Genomic DNA, 22,944 nt, shown 5'->3' with positions numbered 1-22,944 from the left:
TTCATATATTCTGGATGTTAGTCCTGAGATTATATGTGCAGCAATGATTTTTTTCTACTGAATACCTTGTCATTTTATTTCACATTTAAATATTTTATCTATAAGTGATTGGCCAAATAAGTGTTGAAAAAAGACTAGTTTTCCTTACTGAAGAATTTTGAATAATATAAGGAAATACTCCACTTTTCAGGAGTGGAGCTTAATTTCTCTCCTTCACCTTCCCTGAAGTATCCACTGTGTTTGGTAACTCTTATGCAAGGAGAGAATATAGAAAAGGGTAAGATAGTGGAGAAACCTGTTAAACACCACCTTACTTGAAAAATCCCTTGAAGAAAGGGATAATGTTGCAATGATGACAAGTTGATATGAGGTGCCTGCTGATATGATGTGATTAGGAAGGAATGTCATCTTTGTGGTATTTTCCCCAAACTCATAGCCCCACTCTAATCAGGAGAAAAACATCAAACAAACTCCTATTGAGGGACATGTTACAAAACACTGGATAATACTTAAAACTGTCAAGGTTGTGAAAAATTCTCACAGACACTAAGGAGATGTGATGAATAAATGTCATTTGCTATCCTGAATCAGAAAGTGTATTAGCATAAAAATTATGTAATTCTGAATAAGGTTTGGAATTTAGGGAATAGAAATGTACCAATATTAGTTTCTTGGTCTGGCAAATATACCATGGTGATCTAAAATATTAGCATTAGGGGAAACTTTGTGAAGGTATATGACAAATCTCAGAATCATCTTTTCAACTTTTCTTTAAGTCTGAAATTGTATTTCAAAATGAAAAGTTTATTAAGAACTTTTCCTTGTTTTTTTTAATCTAAGATGCGGTTGAGGTAGGCATGGTGCCGCACACTTGTAATTCCAGCTACTCAAGAGGAGGGTTGCAAATTTGAGGCTAGGTTGGAAAACTTACTGAGACTCTTTATCAAAATAAATAAGAATAAAAAGGGCTGGGTGTGTGGCTTAGTGGTGGGGTGCCCCTGGGTTTAATCATGAGTACTGCAAAAAACAAACATTTTACAAAATATGTAATATAGTTAAAATGTACAGAAAGGTATATGGTGAGAAACTTCCTTTTTTCTCTTTCTGGGAGTAGTCAGTGTTTCCAATTTCCTAGTTACCTTTCTGGGCATGTTAGCTGTGTCTAGCAATTATATATGTTATATCCTCTCCTTCCTGTTTTCAAATAAATGGAATACTGTAATCAATGACCTATACCTTGTTTTCCCCCTCTCTACCTGCTTTGAATAGTGTAGTTTGAAGATAGTTTTTTTTTTTTTTTTGAGAGAGAGAGAGAGAGAGAATGAATTTTAATATTTATTTTTTAGTTGGACACAACATCGTTAGCCCCAGCCCCAACAGTGTGTATTCTTTCTAAAGCAGCTGTATTTGGTATTCCATGATATGGATGTACCTTAATTTACTTAAAAATTTTGAGTAAGCTTGCACAGGAATCATATTACAATTTGTGGGTCAGATCTGCCTTTAGGATTAAATTCTCAGAAGTGAAATTGCTACAAAAGGGGATATATGCATCTAAATTTTTGTCAGCTATTACTAAATAGCTTTCTGCAGGGATTGTTCCAGTTTTTGTTAACAGCATCAGTGAGAACCGTATCTGTCTTTAACTTCAGCTGCTTTTAAACAGAAATTTCAGAATCCTTGTTTATGTGTCATACTGGGAATGAACCCAGGGTCTCCCACATGATAGGCAAACACTGTAAAACTGAGTTACATCCCCAGCCCAGAAGTTTAAAGTTTTTTTTTTGTTGTTGTTGTACCAAGGATTGAACTCAGGGGCACTCAACCACTGAGCCACATCCCCAGCACTCTTTTGTATTTTATTTAAAGATAGGGTCTCACTGAGTTGCTCAGTGCCTCAGGCTTAGCCTCCCACGTGCACTCTGCACCAGGCTCAAATCTTATTGTAGTAGTTTTTTTTTTTTTTAATGTTATTTTGTTTATGTGGTAAATAAACAAAGGATCTAACCCAGTATCTCACACATGCAAGGCAAGCAAGCACTCTGCTTACAACCCCAGCCCTTAATGAAGTAGTTTTGATCATTCTTTTCCTCTACAACTTGTGCTTTTTGTGTTATACTTAAAAGTTCTTTTTTCTTTATTGACTTTGTAAAGATAGTCTTCTTTATTTTACATCCTCAGAATTAGAAAAAAATTTGCTTTTTCACATTCTGATCTTTTATCTACTGTATCTTATTTCTTTGAATGATTTGTTATGGTGACCTTAGTGGTGGGTGTTTTGATGGGGATTGTGTTCAATCTGTATAGTGCTTTTGGTAATGCGACCATTTTGACAAATTAACTCTGCCTATCCAAGAACATAGGAGGTTTTTCCATCTTCTAAGGTCTTCTTCACTTTCTTTCTTTAGTGTTTTATAGTTTTCATTGTAGAGGTTCTTCACCTCTTTTTTGTTATATTAACTTACAAATATTTTATTTTTTTTGAGGCTACTGTGAATGGGTAGTTTCCTAATTTCTTTTTCAGCAGATTAATCATTCGAGTATTGGAATGTGCTTGATTTATGAGTGTTAATCTTGTATTTTGCTACTTTGCTGAATTCATTTATGAGCTCTGGAAGTCTTCTGGTAAAGTTTTTGGGGTCTTCTAAATTTAGGATCATGTCATTGGCAAACAGATAATTTGAGCTCTTCTTCTCCTATTTGTATCCCTTTAATTTCCTTCTCTTGCCTGATTGCTCTGATTGGAGTTTCAAGGACTGTTGAATAGGAGTGGTGAAAGTGGGCATCCTTGTCTTCTTCCTGTTTTTAGAGAAAATGCTTTCAGTTTTTCTCCAGTCAGAATAATTTTGGCCTTGGGTTTGTCATATATATATATCCTTAATAATGTTGGGGGGAAGTTTCTTCTGTCCCTAGTTTTTCTGGTGTTTTAAACATGAATGGGTGCTGAATTTTGTCAAATGCTTTTTCTTCATCTACTGAAATAGTCATGTGATTCTTATCCTTAAGTCTGTTTCTATGGCACATTATATTTATTATTTTCTGTCTGTTGAACCAGCCTTGAATCTCTGGGAGGAAACCCACTTGATCATGGTGCACTATCTTTTTAATATATTTCTGTATGTGGTTTGCCAATATTAAGAATTTTTGCATCTATATTCATCAAGGAAATTGGCCTGAAGTTTTCTTTCTTTGATGTGTCTTTGTCTAGTTTTGGTATTAGGGTGATACTGGTTTCCTAGAATGACTTTCCTGCCTTGAATTTTTGAATGATGCTCATGAGCTTCTCTTTTGGAAAGGGAATCAGGCTTTATTTTGGTCTTTACCTTTGAATGCTGATACAGCTGGGGGCAGGATTTAAGATTAACCATTGTTTTCTCTCAGTACTCCATATTTTCTCATTGTCTTCAATTTTTATTACTAATGTTTCAAATAGCTGTCTGTCTAACTCATTCATTAATAGATCATTTTCTTTCTTTTTACTCTCTTTTTAAGCTGTTGTTGCTTTCCCCCAACCTCTGTCCAGGTTCTGGGGACTGAATTCACAGCCTCTCACATTCTAGGCAAGTGTTCTATCACAGATCAACACCCTTAGGTCTTTTTTTTTTTTTTTTTTGTTACTGAGGATTGAACCCAGGGATGCTCAACTACTGAGCCACATTCCCAGGCCTTTTTTATATGTTATTTAGAGACAGGATCTCACTGAGTTGCTAAGTGCCTCGATAAGTTGCTGAGGCTGGTTTTGAATTCGTGATCCCCCTGCCTTAGCCTCCTAAACTGCCAGGATTACAGGTCCACACCACACCCAGCCCCAGGTCTTTTTAGTCTTCTTATTTTGAAAAATTTCAGGTAAACAGTTTTTGTCACAAGCGTCAGCATTTTCAAGTCACAGCTTTTTTACTTTTACCACTACTCCTTTCTTAAATTCTCCTTTCTCTTGACCAACTAGCATAGTTTGATTTGAAGCAAATCTCAGGTGTCTTTTGTATCATTCCGATTTTTCATAAATGCTTTTACTTACTCTCATGCTTTTTCCCTCATTTTTTTTTTCTCTTTTGGTTGAGGTTTTATATTACTGTAAGTACCCAAATGTGGATTTATTTTTACTTTTTTTGCTCAATGTAAGTGCTTCCCTCATTTGTGGATTCAAATTTGTCGTCATTTCTGGGAAATTCTCAGATATTAAATCTTTAAAGTTTCCCCTCTATTGTCTCAATATCGTTTTGGTAGTACTTTAAAATACATATTGCCTATTTTTTCTCTTTTGCCTTCTACTTCTCAGACTCCTCTTTATGTTTTCTAGTTAGGTTAATTTCTTCAAATCTTTTTTCTAGTTCTCAGATTCTCACTTTAGCTATATCTAACTTACTGTTAATTTTATTTTCAGTGATTTTATACACACACACACACACACACACACACACACACACACACGTTTTTCTCCCCCATGCCCATACTGGGGATTTAACCTTAAGGGTTTTTGATTTTTTTTTTTTTTTTTTAACTAAAGAGCTACATCTTCAGCCCTTTTTAATTTTGAGACAGGGTCTTGCTGAGTTGCCCAGGCCTCAGTGATTTTTAATTTTTAGAGGTTCTAGCTTTTAAAAACTGTTTGCTCATTTTCATAATGTCCTTTTCTTTTTTGGTACTTTTGATCATATTTTGCTTTTTTTAAGTATTTCAAATTCATTTCATATTCTCTGTTCTAGTATCTAAACTCTGCAGGGTCTAATAATATTGTTGATTTAGTCTTCTAAATTTTGTTCATGATGCATTATTCCAGGTATATATAAACTTTGATTTTGAATTTATTTTCAATGAATAAGACTATAGAGAATTTGTGCTTACTTCTACTAGGTATCCTTCGGGAATCTCTGACCTGGGGCAACTTTTTATGTTACTTTTATCTTCTTGTGATCTTGAAGTGAGTATGTATTGGAACCCATGGGGCATGAGACCCGTGGTTGTAAATTCTTAGATGGGATATTTTATCCTACCCTGAAGCCAAGCTGAAGTAGCTTCTTTGTTGCATTTCTATGCCTAGGAGTTATTTATTTATTTATTTATTTCTAGTTTTTTTTAGGGTTTTTCCTTTAAGGGATCTCAGCTCCAACTCCTTGCTTAACCTGCATGGTTCTAACATCAGTGTCTTTCTTGTGGATGTTTGGGTCCAGATTTTGAGTTTTTGGAAACTGATAGTCTCCTGAATCATAGGGAACGACAACCTTTCACAGGGCACCTATTGAGTTGGCTAACATGCCCCCTGGTCTGATTTTCCAGGTCTCACTTTATTTTTTTTGCCCTTAGTGGTTTCCTTACTTTTTTTCTTTTTAGGTTCAATTGTGTAGTTAAAATGGTATTATACTGCCTTTTGCATTTAGTTCTTTATTTTATTTTTGGTACAAGGGATTAAACCTATGGGTGCTTAACCACCGAACCATACTTCCAGCCCTTACTATATTTTAATTTTGCAACAGTGTTTTGTTAAATTGCTGAGGGTTTAACTAAGTTGCTGAGGCTGGCTTCAAACTGGTGATCTCCTACCTCAAGCTTCCCAAGTCACTGGGGTTATAGGTGTGTACCATCATACCCAGCTGGTTCTTGATTTTAATGTAGTCAAATGCATTATTTTTTAAAAAATATTATTTTTAGTTGTAGATGGACACAATGCCTTTACATATTTATTTTTATGTGGTGCTAAGGATCAAACCCAGTGCCTCACATGTGCTAAACAAATGCTCTACCACTGAGCCACAACCCCAGCCTTCAAATGCATTACTTTTCTCCCATCGTGTATAATGCTTTATATGTCACATTGAAAAAAATATTTTCCTAGCTAAAAGTCTTAGAGAGAGGGGGATATATATATATATATATCTATCTATCTGAGGGAGGGAGGGAGGGAGGGAGGGAGGGAGGGAGAGAGAGAGAGAGAGAGAGAGAGAGATGTTCTTCTGTATTTTCTTCTGGACAGCTTTGTCTTTTTGTCTTTTCTTTGTTTTTGGTATCAGGGATTGAACCCAGGGGCATTTATAAACTGAGCCACATCCCCAGACTTTTTTTTTCTTTTTTAAAAAAAATGGTTTTATTGTTCATGGACCTTTAATTTTATTTACTTATTTATATGCGGTGCTGAGAATTGAACCCAGTACATGCTAGACAAGTGCTCTATTACTGAGCCACAACCCTAGCCCTCCAGCCCTTTTTAAATATTTTATTTAGAGAGAGGTTTTTGCCGAGTTGCTAAGTGCCTTGCTAAGATGCTGAGGCTGGCTTTGAATGTGCAATACTCCTGCATCAGCCTCCTGAGCCACTGGAATTACAGGTATGAGCCACCATGCCTGACTCGACAGCTTTTATTTTTATTCATTTATCTAGTTTCATTTATTAACAAGAATTTTCTTTTCTCACTGTTCTGCAGTGCTACCTTTGTTATCAATCAGTTGTTTACATATGTATGACCTTTTTCTAGATCTTATTCTATTCCATTTTCTGTTTTTTTTTTTTAATCCTTGTACAAGTACTTCTGTCACAGTTTTAATTATTGTAGCTTTGTATTAAGTCTTCCTACTTTATTATTCTTGTTCTTAAAGTTAGTTTTGGCTGTTCTTGGTCTGTGCCATTTCCATATAGATTTTAGAATTACCTTTCCCAATTATGACCAAAATAATGTTTAGGGTAGTACTGCACCTATAGCTTCTTTCTTTAATTTTTTTTTTAAGTTGTAGATGAACATAATACCTTTCTTTAATTTTTTTTTTAATGTGGTGCTGAGGATCGAATCCAGAGCCTCACACATGCTAGGCAAGTACTCTACAACTGAAATACAACCCCAGTCACTTATAGCTTATTTCAGTAAGAATTGATAACCTCTTAAATATTGAGTCTTCCAGACTATGAACATGGTATATACCTTCATTTTTAAGGTATTCTTTGTTTAAATAAATTTTTATGATTTTCAGTGCAGAAGACTTATATATACTTTTCTATTTGATTTTTTAAAAATATTTTTTAGTTGTTGATGTACCTTTATTTTTTATTTATTTATATGCGACGCTGAGGATTGAACTCAGTTCAGTGCCTGACACATGCCAGGTAAGTGCTCTGCCACTGAGCAACAGTCTCAGCCCTCTATTTGATATTTTTGATGCTGTTGTAAATAATTTTTTAAAAATTTCATTTTAAAGGATTGGGGTTGTAGCTCAGTGACAGAGCTCTTGCCTAGCACTTGTGAGGCACTGGGTTCAACCCACATAAAAATAAATAAAATAGGGCTGGGGATGTGGCTCAAGTGGTAGCGTGCTCGCCTGGCATGCGTGCGGCCCGGGTTTGATCCTCAGCACCACATATAAACAAAGATGTTGTGTCCGCCGATAACTAAAAAATAAATATTAAAAATTCTCTCTCTCTCTCTCCCTCCCTCTCTCACTCTCTCTTTAAAAAATAAAATAAAATAAAATAAAGGCATGCTGTCCATCTACAACTACAAAATTTTTTAAAAATTTATTTTTAAATTGTTAATGGAATAAGGAGACATAGTAGACTTATTGTGTATCACTTTTCTGTTCTGCACCTTTCCCAAACTCCTTTATTGATTCTAATAATTACCTGTAGATTAAAATATCTGGGGAAGATCCCCTCAATCCCATGACTCCTTCAAATGTTGCCTCACTTCTGTTTCTCTTTGCCTCAGAACTCCCCAAAATGAAATTAATGACCCTTTTTTCTACGTCTTGTTTCTTTGCTCTCAGTTTTCTTTTTTAACTTATTCTGAGAATTTATAGGAGCAGCAGCTGGCTCAGGTTGGCAAATTCAGTGGTTATTTCACTCTTGTCTTACTATGTAACATTTTATTGCTTGACTTTTAGAAAAATGTGCTTCTATACTTCAGAAACTCCATTGTTTCCCACTCCCTTTTTGTGGTATAAAAACTTATTGGTAAAGTATTCCTTCTTTGGCCTCAAATTTAAAATCAAGGTAGTATAACTACAGGGATATCTTTTGTATCAATAGCAATCAGATCACTTGGTAATTTTAACCATTGAGAAGGCATCCATCAGCTCAGCCCCAAAAACATTGGACCTAGATTCCCAGAGCTCCAAGGAACATTTGAACCTAGATCTGAAAGGGTGGAGAAACAAGAGGAAGGGAAAAAGGGAAGTTATTCTAGATGAGTTGAGGAAGGAGAGTTACATTCACTATTGCTGCAATGTGGTCTACTTATCTGGGTAGCAGAGGCCAAAGATGGAGCAGGAAAGGCAAGTCGGATTTGAATTTTGATGGACTTTGCAAGCTATGCTGTGCTAAAGCAAGCAAAATTTTCAGGCAGGTTTTTGACATGATCAGATTAGCATTTGAGGAGGAAGACAGCTGGTTCTGTAGAGAACTGGCCAGATTGTAGAGCTGGGTTGAGCCACCAATTTTAAAGGCCTTTGAAGGGTACTAGGCTGCGAAGAGGAGAATTTGAATAAGGGCATTGGCATTAGTGATGGGGATGGAAGAAGGACAAAAGTAAAAGTAGTTTACAGGTCTAATAGGGTAAGATAAAGTTTTGAAAGATAGGGTGGGTAATAACATAATGATTAAAGAAAAAAGAAATGGGAAAAGAAGGAGACTTAATGACTTAAATTTTCTATCCTTATGCCAGTACTTTGGTCACAGTTTTAATTATCGCAGCTTTGTATTAAGTCTGTTACATAAAAAATATGGGGGGGAGGCTGCTGGGATTGTGGCTCAGTGGTAGGGCGCTTACCTCCCATGTTGTTGATGTGAGGTAATTTTTCTGCTTAAAGCAGAAAATGCCAAAATACCAGCGAGATAGTTGATCTGGCCATCATAGTGAGGTGGTTTGATTTTTTAATGTGAATTTAAGTTATATATACATATAAAAGTATGTATGAATATATATTTATATGATAAATATGTTAGTATGGTACTGGAGATTGAACCCAGGGGCTGTCTACCATGAGCTATACTCACCAAACCTTTTTATATTTTCATTCTGAGACATGATCTTGCTAATTTGTCAGGTTGGCCTTGGATTTGTGACCCTCCTACTTCAGCCTTTTGAGTTGTGTGAATTTAAGTTATAAAAGAAATTTTGATAGCAATTTAGTCTGGGATCATATCATTAGAGCGCTGGCTAAAGAATATTTGGTGTGCTCATGCAATGGAGTACTGTGCATCTATAAAAAGGAACAAGGAATATTCTGCTGTAGGATCATCTTGAAAATAAAGTGTTAAATAAAAAAAAAAACAGTGGGGCTGTGGCTGTGGCTCAGGGGTAGAGCACTGGCCTAGCACGGGTGAGGCCCTGGGTTAGATTCTCAGCACCACATATAAAACAAATAAATAAATAAAGTCCATCAATGATAACTAATAAAAATATTTAAAAAAAATTAGTGATTTTTTTACCATAATTTTAAAGAAAAGTTTCTACAAACATAAACATTGTGTACATACATGCATACCCCATCAGAATGATAACCCCCAAACTAAGAATGGGGTAGAAGAAACAGGATTGTAAGCTAAATTTCTGAATGTATTTTGTTTTGTGGATTAGGCTTTTGAAATTGCAAATGCTTTCCATATTATAAAAGAGAAATTAAAATTAGAGAAAAAGACAATTCTTAAAAATCAAATGCAGAGAATAGGGACGTAGCTCAGTTGGTAGACCATTTGCATAGCATGCTTGAGGCTCCAGGTTTGATTGCCAGCACGACCACCACACTAAAAAGAAAGAAAAAAGAAAAAAAGACAACTTAATTAAAAAATTCAATGCAGGGCTGGAGTTGTAGCTCAGTGGTCAAGTACTTGCCTTGCAAGTGTGAGGCACTGGGTTTGATCCTAGCATCACATAAAAACAAATAAAGGCACTGAGTTCATATACAACGAAAAAAGAAAAAAAAATCAATGCATTGGGCTGGAGTTGTAGCTCAGTCGTAGAGTGCTTTGTCTAACATGTGTGAGGCACTGGGTTCAATCCTCAGCATTACATAAAATAAGTAAATAAACATATTGTGTCCATCTACAACTAAAAAAAAAAATCCAGTGTATAATGAAGTGAACCTAAATGTGTATCAGGTTTAAGGTTGAGCACACAAAATATTTCAAGTGTCTAAAACATTGTAATGTACATTTCTAGAGTGGGATATATTCCCAAGGAAAAAAAACTGAGCTGTTTTTAGTAATTATATAATTGGCATTATTATTGATATTGTTATTCAGAAGATGCGTTCTGGGAAGTAAGTGGATAAGTGTATTGGATTTGGTCCTGGATTTTGATTTAGAAAAGAGATGAAAGAAGTTGGATAAGAACCTTGGAATCCTAAATTTAAGTTGGAGATGTCAGTGAGAATTCATGATGCATTTTTCTTTTAAACAACTGTTATTTCCTAGATTTCTATATTGAAAAATCCTAGAAACCCACGTAGGTAGTGCTCAACACTTCTAGCGCTAGACTGTGTTCTCTAAATCATAATTTATACTACAAGAACTTTAGGGTAATTTGGGAAAATGGTTTATTTCAGGTTTGGGCCAGGAATTCTATAATACGATCCTGGAACATCTTTTTTTGGGAGGTAGGGTACCAGGGGATTGAACTCTGGGGCACTTGACCATTGAGCCATACCCCAGCCCTATTTTGTATTTTATTTAGAGACAGGGTCTCACTGAGTTGCTTAGTGCCTTAATTTTTGTGAGGCTGGCTTTGAACTTGCGATCCTCCTGCCTCAGCCTCCTGGAACATCTTTTCATATCAGAAAACAGATTATTGGGGGACACTTATGTTTCTGTGGTGAAAGAGCTTTTTCTAATCTAATACTCCAACTGGGAAGAACTAAAAAAGCTGCAAAATACTTTTAAAAACCTGTTTGAAGGTTTTGGAGACCAAGCAGAAAAAGGACTTGAGAGAAACCAAAGTTTAGGAGAGGAAGTAATTAAGGTCAGAGATGTGAAGCCAACTATTCTTTTTTTTTTTTTTTTTTAAAGATAGGGTCTTGCTGTGTTGCCCAGGTGGACTTGAACTTGTGATCTTTTTGCCTCATTCTTCTGAAATACTGGGATCACAAGTGCCTGTGAAGCTAGTTTTTAGTTTTCTCTTGGATAATTGATTGGCTGATTTGAAATGTATATAGCAAGAGATTGAGCAGAATATTGTGGTAGAGCTTAAATTCTAAACGGTTTTGATAGTTATATGGGGGGTGGGGAAATAAAATTGGAAGTTTTGGGCCTACAAAGAAAAAAGGACTCTGAATAACTATATTCACATGTTAATATCATGATAATTAAATGCTACATACTATCACAAAATACATAAGAAACTATTCATGATTTTAGTTAGGAAACCTGAAGAATGGGCTATACTCTGTGCTTAAAGGTGAACTGAAAATAGATCATCTGTCATAGAGGTTAAAGCCTAGCTCTCAAATCACCCCAATCCCTGATTGGATTAAAGAACTCTACTCCTGGCTTTATGCTTGCTAGAAACAAATGTAAATCTGTAGGGGAAGACAACATCAAGTTATCTGTTATAATGTTATCTGTATAATTTTTTAATGTATTTTGTGGTAATATGTAGCTTCTAACTATATATCATGTTATTAATGTGTGGATATTATATAGTTATATTTTATAGTTATAAAATTTAGTCTGGCATTGAATAAAAATAATCAGATACATAAAAACAAAATAATTGACTAAAAATCAAGAGAGAAACAGATAATTGAAACAGCCTCATACAGAGAGTTTTAGTACAGGTGAGATGGTGTAGACCCATTTTTTCCTGCTCCTCCCTGCTAAGTATAGCTGTAAATCTTAGAATTGGTACAGAAGATAACCAAAGGAACACTCCTGAAGGACAACCTGTAAGAAGGTGAGCTGGTTTGGGACCACAGTACTAGAAGAACATCAGAGTCACAGAACATCTTGAATTTTCCCTGTTCCTGCTCGCACACAGAAGAAGGTCACCTACACTTGGTATTTACTGACCCACTGATCAAGCTACAAAACACGGTCCAGGTGGGCTTATTCCTCCCTCAAATCAAATGGGAGTCCCTCTGAAAGCATTAAGCAAGTCTGAAGACACTGACAAGGGCATCAGCTGGGAACTCTAATCCTGTCTGTATAAGTGGTGAGAAAAAAGCACTGTCCTTCTTCACTTCCATAGAGAGATACCAGCTCTGCAGGTTGGCAGAGCTGGCAAAACAAATGCATCTAGAGTAAGCAATTTAGATTAAGAAATCTCTTTGTTCGTATGAACTTCAGACTTCCCTTTCTAGCCTCTTGACACTAGGATGGGCATTATCTGCAAAAAGCACCTGGCCACAAAAAAAAAATGGCCTGATCCAAGAAGTCTCTTTGGCCATGTGGCCCCCATCTTACTCTTCCCTACTCAGAGACATGGGCTAGTGGGTGCAGCTAACAAGAGGACCTATCTATAGCAAGTGGCCAGGTCTGGGAAGCTTCTTTGTCTCCATGGGCTCAAGGCTTGCCTTGCTGGAGAAACTAGTAGGGGTGGAGTAATCTAGCACCAATACACTTTTCCTTCATTAAGAGATACTGACGGCCTAGTTTGAGGAAACTCCTTTGCTTCCTATGGCAGCTCCAGCAGGGACCATTAGGAATTCAATGTTACCAGATAAACAAAGCAGGTCAAATAACATTGCAAAGGCTATGAAAACTAATATACCATTGAAATAGTAGCTCAGACAAGAAGACCAAGACCCATATATAAAACTAAGAAGGATGATTTAATAATAAAATAAAAGATTTAATAAAAACCTATGTAAGAGACTCCTAATAATAGGCAAAATTTTCAAAATATGATAGAAAATCACTTATAATACCAACAACAGAGAACTACGATACCAACTATAATTTGAATAAGACAACAGATAACCAACCAACACAAGATAAGTCAGATGTTGGAATTTTCTGACAGAATTTGTGTGTGTGCGTATGTATGTTTTTTTGTTGGGGATTGAACCCATGACCTTATGCATGCTAGGCAATTGCTCTTTCACTAAACTACATCCCCAGCCCCCTGACAAGGATTTTAAAGCAGCCATCATAAAATGCTTTAAAATTAATTAAAAATTATTTTTAAACAAATTTTTAAAATGCAAAAACCTTAGTAAAGAACCAAAAGAAATTAATTAGAACCAAATTAGGATGAAATTAAGAAGAACCAAATAGAAATTTTAGAACTGAAAAATAGTAATGGGAAAGAAAACACCTTTGGATTGGCTCAATAGCAAAATGGCTGTGACAGAAGATAGAATCAGTAAGCTTGAGGACAACAGTAGAATTTACTTCATCTGAACAACAGAGGAAAGCAGACTAGAAAAAAATGACCAGTCAGGCAGTAATAAAGGAGCTAATACCCTGTGTGTAGTCATGTATACCTGTAAGCCCAGCTGCTCAGGAGATTGAGGCAGGATGATGGCAAGTTTGAGACCATTCTGGTCAACTTAGTGAGGCCTTGTCTCAAAATAGGAAAAGTCCCCAGTACCAACACAAACCAAACAAATGAAGGATGGGGATATAGTTCAGTGTTAGAGTGCTTGTCTAGCATGTGTGAAGGTCTGGTTTAATTTCTTGTACAAAAACACACACAAAAAAAGGAGCTAACATTCATATAATTTTACAGGGGAGGGAGAATGAGAGTGGGACTCAAAGTGTATTTGGAAAAAAAAAAAAAAAGACTGAAACTTACCCTATTTGGCAAAGGAAACCAATCTAAAGACCCAAGAAGCCATACAGACTTGACCAGGTTAAACCCAAGAAAATGTATGCTAAGTATGCATCATAATTAAACTCTTGAAATCTAAAGGTAAAAGAAAAAGTCTTGAAAGCAGCAAGATGTATTACTTGTAGGGAACACCAATTCAAATGACAGTAGATTTCTCCTCTGAAACCATGGGGGCCTGAAGGAAGTGGCACATTATTTTTCAAGTGCCAAATAAAAGAACTGTCAGTCTCAAATTTTGTTTCTGTTGAAACTGTCCCTCAGGAGTTGAAGGGAAATAGAAAGCATTCTTAGATGATGGAAAACTAAAAGAATTTGTTGCTAGAAGACTTACCTTAAAGATTATCTAAAAGAAGTTCTTTAAACACAAAGAGATGGTAAAGGAAGGAGTATGGGAGCATTAAATATTAGGAAGATTGGAGAGAGCAGAAATATGAGTATAATAATTGGTTCTCTTTTTCCCTTCTGAGTTTTAGCAGTCATATTTGATGAATGAATCAAATATATAAGACCAACTGATAATAAAAATGATGATATTAATATGAAGATAAAGGACCTAAATGAAGTTTCTACACTTCACTCAAATGTTTTTAGTGAGTAAGTCACATATTTATTTTGTAGTAATCACTTAACAACTATATGAACAGATAAACTCAACAACAATATAAATAAATCAAGATGGAATTTCTGATGGTTAGTTTTAGTTGTCAATTTGATTGGGTTAAGAGATACCCAGAAGGCCTGGGGATATAGCTCAATGGTAAGGTGCTAGCATGTGCTAGGGTTTCATCGTAGCACATGTTAAAGCGTTGTTTCTGGGTATGTCAGATTGGGGGACAGAACAAGGAAATTCTAGCTTCAGCCAGTGAAAGGTGAATTTAATTTCTTATTTGGAACTGGGAAACCCATCTTCTATTGCTCTTGGGCATCTAAACTCCACATTCCTTGCCTTTCAGACTCTGGGATTTGTTCCAGTTCCTCTCTTGATTCTCAGATCTTTGGCCTTGGATTGAGAGCTACACTATCAACTCCACTCCTTCTCAATCCTTTGGAGTTGGTCTCAGCTATGCCACTGGCTTCCCTGGTTATCCAGTTTGCAGATGGCCTATTATGGGACTTCTCACCCTCCATAATTATACAAGCCAATTCCCCTAAAAATCTACTCTATATCCTCTTGGTTCTGTCTCTTTGGAGAACCCTTAAAAAATGATCATATGATCCATAGGAAGGCAAAAAGAGAGAAACAGGAGAACTTAAGCTTTAGCATTATCAATGATTACAAATATAAAAGTGGTCTAAAGACACTAATATAAAAGGCATTGGCTGGCAGAATGGATGAAAATGTGACCCAAATAAATGCTGTTTATGGGAAAGTCATTTCAAATTCAACTAAAAAAAGCAGTATAAAAATTCTAGAGCAGAGCAAACTACAGTCATTAGTGCAGATGAAACCTGCTGCTTACTTATATAAATAAAATTTTATTGGGGTATGGCCACACTCTTTCATTCACTTATTGTCATTGACTGCTTCCTGCTACAGCAGCAGGATAAGATGAGTAGTTGTGCAGAGATCTATAATAGACAAAGCTGAAAATGTATATCATCTGGTTCTTTACAGAAAAGATTTGCTTATCTCTCTTTTCGATTAAAGCAGGTTAAAAAGACATGATAGTTAGATGCAATACAGTCATAGACTAGTTCCTCTGCTGGAGGGGGAAAATTATATAAAGTACATTTTGGATCACTTAACAAAATGGAGTGCAAGTAGTAGATTAAAGTATTATATAGTGTTAAATTTATTGAAGATGAAAACTGTGGTTTAAGAATTAAGTCTTTGGTGTGGTGCCGCACTCCTGTAATCCCAGTGGTTTGGCAGGCTGAGGCAGGAGGAGGATCACGAGTTCAAAGCCAGCCTCAGCAACAGCCAGGTGCTATGCAACTCAGTGAGACCCTGTCTCTAATAAAATACAAAATAGGGCTTGGGATGTGGCTCAGTAGTTGAGTGTCCCTGAATTCAATCCCTGGTCCAAAAAATAAATAAATAAATAAATAAACAAACAAACAAATAAATAAATAAATAAAGCCTTTGCCAGGCACAGTGAAGTGCCTGTTTGGGAGACTGAAATAGGATTACTTGAGCCTGGGAATTCTGGGTTAGCCTGGACAATATAGTGAGACCCAGTCGTTTAGAAAAGGTAAGATTTCAGACTCTTAAAAATATCTCTATTCTTTGACAATATATACTAAAGTATTTAGGGTCAAGATCTGTGAATAAATATAAAACTTCCCCTCAAATGGTTCAAGGGAAAATCTCTTTCTCTCTCTCTCTCTCTCTCTCTCTCTCTCTCTCTCTCACACACACACACACACACACACACACACACACACACAAAGTATGTATGGAAGATGAAAAAATGATAAAAGCAAATTGATGTACCTTTAAAAATTTTTTAACTAATTAATTAATCTATTTATTTTTTAGTACTGGGAATTGAACCTAGGGACACTTAACCTCTAAGCCACACCCCCACCCCTTTTATTTTTTATTTTGAGCCAGGGTTTCGATAAGGTGCCAAGGCTGGCTTTGAACTTTCAATCCTCTTGCCTCAGTCTCTTGAGTTGCTGGGATTACAAGTGTGTGCCCTGACTCCTCCTACTTTGTAATATCAGCTGTAATATGATGACAAATAATCTTCACATTTTTTTCACTAATTCATATAATAAAAATATTTGAAAACACTAGATCTAATTGACATATAGAGAACATGCTTTATGTCAATCAATTTGATAATTTAGGGCTGGGGTTGTAACTCGGTGGTAGAGTGTCTGCCTAGCATATGTGAGACACTGGGTTTGATCCTCAGCACTACATAAAAATAAATAAAAATAAAGACATTGTGTCCATCTACAACTAAAAAAATATTTTAAAAAATGACATAAGAAGACAGTTGTGGTGGCAAATGCCTATAATTCCAGTGACTCCCAAAGTTTAGGCAGGAGGATTGCAAGTTTGAGGTCAGCCTCAACAACTTAGGGAGACCCTCTCAAAATAAAATAAAATAAAATAAAGTACATATATTCATATATACATACATAGAATTGGGGATGTAGCTAGATGGTAAAGCCCTGCTGTGTCCAATCCCCAGTACTAAGAAGAAGAAGAAGAAGAAGAAGAAAATACATGAGAAGAAATAGAAAACTTGAATAGCCCTAAAGCAAGTACATTCTATTCATTATTGAAAATCTTTCTACAAAGAAAATTCCAGGCCTGGATGGCATCATTAGTAAATTATGTCAGACATGGGGGGAAGAAATATTACACAATTTTTTTTCAGTAAATGAATGAAGACAAATATTTCCCAATTTTATTTCATGAGGCCAGCATTAGCCTAATAAGAAAGCAAAATAAGAAAGACTTTGTGAGAAAAGAAAACTACAGGACTGTATATAGCTCAGTCCAGAGAGTGCTTGCTTCGCATGCACAAGGCCCTGGGTTCAATCCCCAGCACAAACAAACAAACAAACAAAAAGACCGCAACAACAAAAAAAACAAAAATGAAGACTACAAATTAATGTCTGTCCTGGACACAAATGCAAAAAATTTTAACAATAATTAATTGGGCTCAAGTGAGTTTTTTTCCAGTGCAAAACTGGTATAAAACTGAAAAATCAGTCATCCACTGTTAATCAATATAATTAGCCACATTAACAGAATAAAGGAGAAAAGTCATGCGATCATTTAAATGAAGCAGAAGAAGCATTTCATGAAATGAATCAGTCATTCATGATAAAAATGGTGAGTAAACAAGGAATAAAAGGGAATTCTTACAGACTAATTAAAAAGTACCTATAAGGCTGGGTGTGGTGGTGCTAGCCTGTAATCTCAGAGATTTGGAAGGCTGAGACAGGAGGATTCCAAGTTCAAAGCTAGCCTTAGCAATTTACCTAGGCCCTAAGCAACTTAGTAAGGCCCTGTCTCAAAATGAAAAATAAAAAGGACTTGGGATATGGCTCAGTTGTTAAAAGTTAAGAAAAGCACCTACAGGGCTGGGGATGTAGCTCACTGGTAGAGCACACAGTACAAGGCCCTGGGACATGCACATATCCAAGCATCTTTAAAAACCCTACAACTAACTGGTGGAATTTTAAATTCTTTCTTTGTAACACTGAAAACAGGCAAGAATGCCCATTCTCATGTTTTCTATTCAACATTGAATAGAGGACATAACAAATGCAATAAGTCAGGAAGAATAAACAAAAATCAGCCAGACTGGGGGAAAATATGGAGTACAACTCTATCCACCTCTGACTCCTTATCTCATGAGAGGTGATGTACAAAATCCCACATGCTCTGAAGCTAGCACACACCCTGTGATCACCAGGCACCACAGCTGTGGGACCTCAGCAAGATATTGAAGCTCTCCTGGCCTCAGTTACCTCATCTGTAAACTGAGGTGGCTACACACATTGCTCAGTAAGTTAGTCAGCTTCCTATTACTATAGTACATGCCTGAGGTAATCAACTTATAAAGACAAAAGGGTTATATTGGCTCACAGTTGAGATTTCAGTCCATGATCAGTTGATCCTATTTCTTTTGTGCCTACAGCGAGGCAACATATCATGGTGGGGGATATATGGCAGAGCAGAAATTCACCTTGTGACAAATATTTAGATGACATGATAAAATAGAAAGATAATTATAATGAATGTATTAAACTAAACTATTAAGTGAATGTATTAAGGTTGTTAGATACTAAGGTATTCTATAATCAATTATATTTCTATTATTAGCAAGAAACAGTTGGAAAATAAAATCAAAGCAAATTTTTAAAGGTATAAAATGAGGATAAAAGATATTCCAAGCTTGTACTATAAAAAGTGAAAAAACATTGGTTAGAAATATTGAAAGAAGTTTTATGTAAATGGAGGGATATACATACTTATAGAATGTAAGGATATTTATTCTCCCCAAATTTAATCTATGGATTAAATACAATACTTATCAAAATCCTTGCAAGCTTTTTTGTTTGTAGATTTGGACAAAAAATATATTGGATTGCGAAGGGCCTAGATTAGCCAATTAAAATCTAAATAACCTTGAAAAGAACAGATTTGGAGGAATTATATTACTTTGTTTCAAGACTATCTATAAACTGAGAGTAATCAGATATTGTGATACGCATGAAGATGAGTCTCATATAGAAGAGAAAGTCCAGAAATAGACCCACATATTCATAGCTAATTGTTTTTTTTTTAACAAAGTAGATACTGAATGAGGAAAGGATAGCCTTTTCAGCAAATGATACCGAAACACCTATATGTTCATATAAAAAAGAAGTGAATCTTGACCTCTGTTTCATAGCACCCACAAAAGTTAACCCAAACTGAACTAAAGACAAGTGTAAAAGCTAAAACTAGTACAGAAAATGGGAGACAAAAATCTTTCCTCCCTTGGTATAGGCAAAGATTTGTTTTAAGATTCAGAAAGCACTAACCATAAAATGGAAAAATTGGGCTTAGTCAAAATTAAAATCTTTTCCACCTTTTAGGAAACAAAAAGGTGAGACGTAAATTCACAGAATATTTGCAAAATATATGTCTGGTAAAGGACTAGCATCTAGAATATATGAAGAACTTATAACTCAGAAATAGAAGACAAAACACCATATAAGATATAGTCCATGCTTATGTGTGTGTGTGTGATAAATTTTACTGTCATATAAAGATTTTACTATTATGTATCACTAAAAAGAAAAGCTAAAAATTGGTAAAGATAAGAACAAATGTCATAAGATAATATGTGGAAATGAACTATAAACATCTGAAAGATACTAAAAATCTCTAATTACCAGAGAAATACAAATTTAAACCATGAGGTACCACAACACATACTGGAATGGACAATGAAAAGTCTAATTATAACAAGCGTGGGCATCAACATGGAGTAAATTGAGCTCTCATACTTTGATGGTGAGAGTATAAGATGGCATCACTACTAGGAAATAGTTTGGCAATTTTTTTTTTTTTAGTTCTCAATGGACCTTTATTTTTGTTTATATATAGTGCTGAGAATTGAACCTAGTGCCTTACACATATCAGACAAGTGCTGTACCACTGAGCCACAACCCTAGCCCAGTTTGGCAATTCTTATAAATTTAAGTGCATAATATACTTTGACCCAGAAATTTCATTTTTTATATTTGTCCAAGAGAAATAAACACATATGTCCACACAAATACTTGTATATGTCATAGTAGCTTTATTTATGACAACCTAAAACTACATAATCTGAGTGGTCATTGTTCATTAAGAGAATGGATAAAGAATTTGTGGCATATTCATACAGTAGAATACTAACTACCCAGCAATATGAAAGAACAAACTATTGATGCATACAGTATTCAGACATGCTGATCAAAAGTAGTGAGACACAAAAATGCCTCTATGATTCTGTTAAATCAAGTTCTGTAAAACTAATCTGTTGTCATAGAAATGTGGTCAGTGCTTGAGACAGCAGTTGGGAAGGATTACCTTCAGTGGGCTATGAGGCAACTTTGGGGGTAATGGAACTGATTTGTATCATATGAGGAAGGTTACATATGTATACACTTATCAAAACTTATCAAATTTTACATTTTAAGTGGTCACATTTTGTTATATGTGAATTACTCCTCATTTAAGGTTTATTAAAATATTTGATTGAAGTAATCAAATCAGTACAGTGGCCATTATATTAAATATGAATAGATAACATGCCAGTAAAACACTATTAGACCAGGATAAGAAACAAAACCTAACCAGGTCATATTTAGAACAAACAAACTTGAAAACTTGTTAATAAATGTGAAAGAGTTGGGTAAAGATTTGTTGGGCATGGTGGCATATAACCTGTAATCCCATCTACCCAGGTGGCTGAGTGAGGCAGGAAGAACACAAGGTTGAGGTCTGCCTTGGCAACATAGTAAGACCCTGTTTGAAAAAAAAGAAAGTTGGTTGGGGGTGGGACGTGAGACTCAATGATAAAATACCCATGGTACTGGAAAAAATAAAAATAAAAATGTTGGATAAAGATTGAAGGCACAAATAACAAAAAAATTATGTAATTATTAATGATGTTAGATAAGTTGGTATTTAAGCATCAAACTAAGCAGGTATTAACCATGATAAAAGGGACATCTTTTGAGAGTCTAATAGTTATAAGCTTAGATGGCCAAATAAAGAAATCCATTAAGCAAAAATAATGTGAGAAATGCGAGAGTAGTTGTGTATATTTTCAGGACTCATGGTTGGTGGCACAGGCCCATAGTCTCAACTACTAAGGTATAGGCTGAGCCAGGAGGATCACAAGTTTGAAGTAAGCCTTGGCAATTTAGCAAGATGCTCTCTCAAAATAAAATAAAGGGTTGGGGATTTAAACCAGTGGTGGAACATTTGTCTAGTATGGGGGAGGCTCTGGGTTTAATCCCTAGGACCACTAAAAAAAAAATAGTTTTACAGAATTATATCTAGTAGATAAAATAATAAGAGTATATTATAAGAGTATAATGTTTTTAATTAACTATGTTTATATAAAGGAATAGTGGAAATAGTGTTTTAGATTCCTGCAATAGCTTTTTTTTTGGTACCAGGGATTGAACCCAAGGGTGCAAAACAACTGAGCCACATCCCCAGCCCCTTTTATTTTTTATTTTTTGAGTCAGGATTTCCCTAAGTTGCTGAGACTGGTCTTGAACTTGCTGCCCTCCTGCCTCAGCCTCCCAAGTTGCTAGGATTTCAGGCATGTGCCACCCGGCAGATTTCCCTTCCTTCCTTTCCTTCCTTCCTTCCTTTCTTTCTTTCCCCTCTTTTTTTTTAATGCCCAAAGAACTTTGCTTAAAGTTTGTCAGTGTTCAAGGTACTTGATTAGAAGGAAAATCTTAACAGATGAAAAATTTCATAGGGCACATTATTGTGTAAAAATACAAATAAATTAGAAAAAAATAATTATGTTGATTCCTTTGAAACCTGCCTCCTGGAAGGTTTCCCTGTCCTATTTGTTTCTACTGTAGCATTATCCTGAGTGTATTCTTGATCTGAAAAACTGGTAGTGGCAAGGAGTTTATTTATTATTGATATTCCTGGCTTCATATTGTTGAAATGCCTTAATTACTGGGCCAAAAAGAAATACTAATTGTGGCTCAATGGCAGAGTGCTTGCCTTGCACATATGAGGCACTGGGTTCGATCCTCAGCACCACATAAAAATAAATAAATAGAGATGTTGTGTCCTCTACAACTTAAACTAATTTTCATTGTTAACCATGTTGTCAGTGATTTTTCCAGAAGGCTGTAACAATTCACAATTTAGCCAACAATGTTTGAGAATATGCTATTCACACCCCCTCATGAACTATAGGTGTTTTTTTTTTTCCTTTTAAATTTTGCCAGTTTTTAATTTGAAATTCCCTTTTTTAGTGAATAGCCAAATGGTTAGTGAAAGGTCAGAGAGGCTTGAAAGGGGAAGGCCAAGAAAAATCATCCTAAAATTTTCGGGGTAGAGGATTGGGAATTGAAATCAAATTTCATGAATGTATGATTTTGTTAAAGTGAACTCAAGTATTATATATAACTATAATGCTCTAATAAAAAAATGAAAAAAAATGAAATAGGCTGGATTTTGGAAAGAATCTTGGATTTTGATGCAGATGAATGGAAGACAATGAATGGTTTGTTAATATTTTCAGTGTCTGAGGAGGAGTGACGAGATGTCAGTAGCTGACCCAGAAAATAAGGGAGGCAAATCCAGAAGAGATTGGCTGTTTCAGAGAGGCTGACATTGTTGATAGAAGAAGGAGGGAAAATGATCTGGAAATAGCTTTGAGAAAAGAAATAGCATCCTTCTTAAATATTAAAAATTTCTGTGTAGCTAGAGACTCTAGAATATAAAGCATAAAAGAAAAAGTGAAGTAGGAAAATATTTTTATAGAAAATATTGTATATGTGGCATAATACATAAAAGGAGCTCCTAAACATTAATTTGAAAAAAAAAAAAAACCAGCTTGTAGCAAAGTAAGCAAAGAACATGAAATCTTAGTTCACAAAGGAGGAAATGCAGATAGCCAAAACATGAGAAGATACTCATACATTAGGATTAATAGCAGTCAAAAGAATTAGATAACAGGGTCTGCCCATTATATTGGCAAGATCTAAAACTATTAAAA

General features: G+C 35.4%; 1 protein-coding gene across 2 annotated transcripts in view; it reads left to right on the top strand.

Moving 5' to 3' along the window:
* LOC143395726 (attractin) overlaps nt 1-22,944 on the top strand; it is a 146,332-nt gene that overhangs the window by 14,176 nt on the left and 109,212 nt on the right. The window lies entirely within an intron of this gene.

This window comes from Callospermophilus lateralis, chromosome 3 (assembly GCF_048772815.1).
Source record: "Callospermophilus lateralis isolate mCalLat2 chromosome 3, mCalLat2.hap1, whole genome shotgun sequence".
NCBI lineage: Eukaryota > Metazoa > Chordata > Mammalia > Rodentia > Sciuridae > Callospermophilus > Callospermophilus lateralis.
This window is presented reverse-complemented; position numbering and strand designations above follow the sequence as displayed.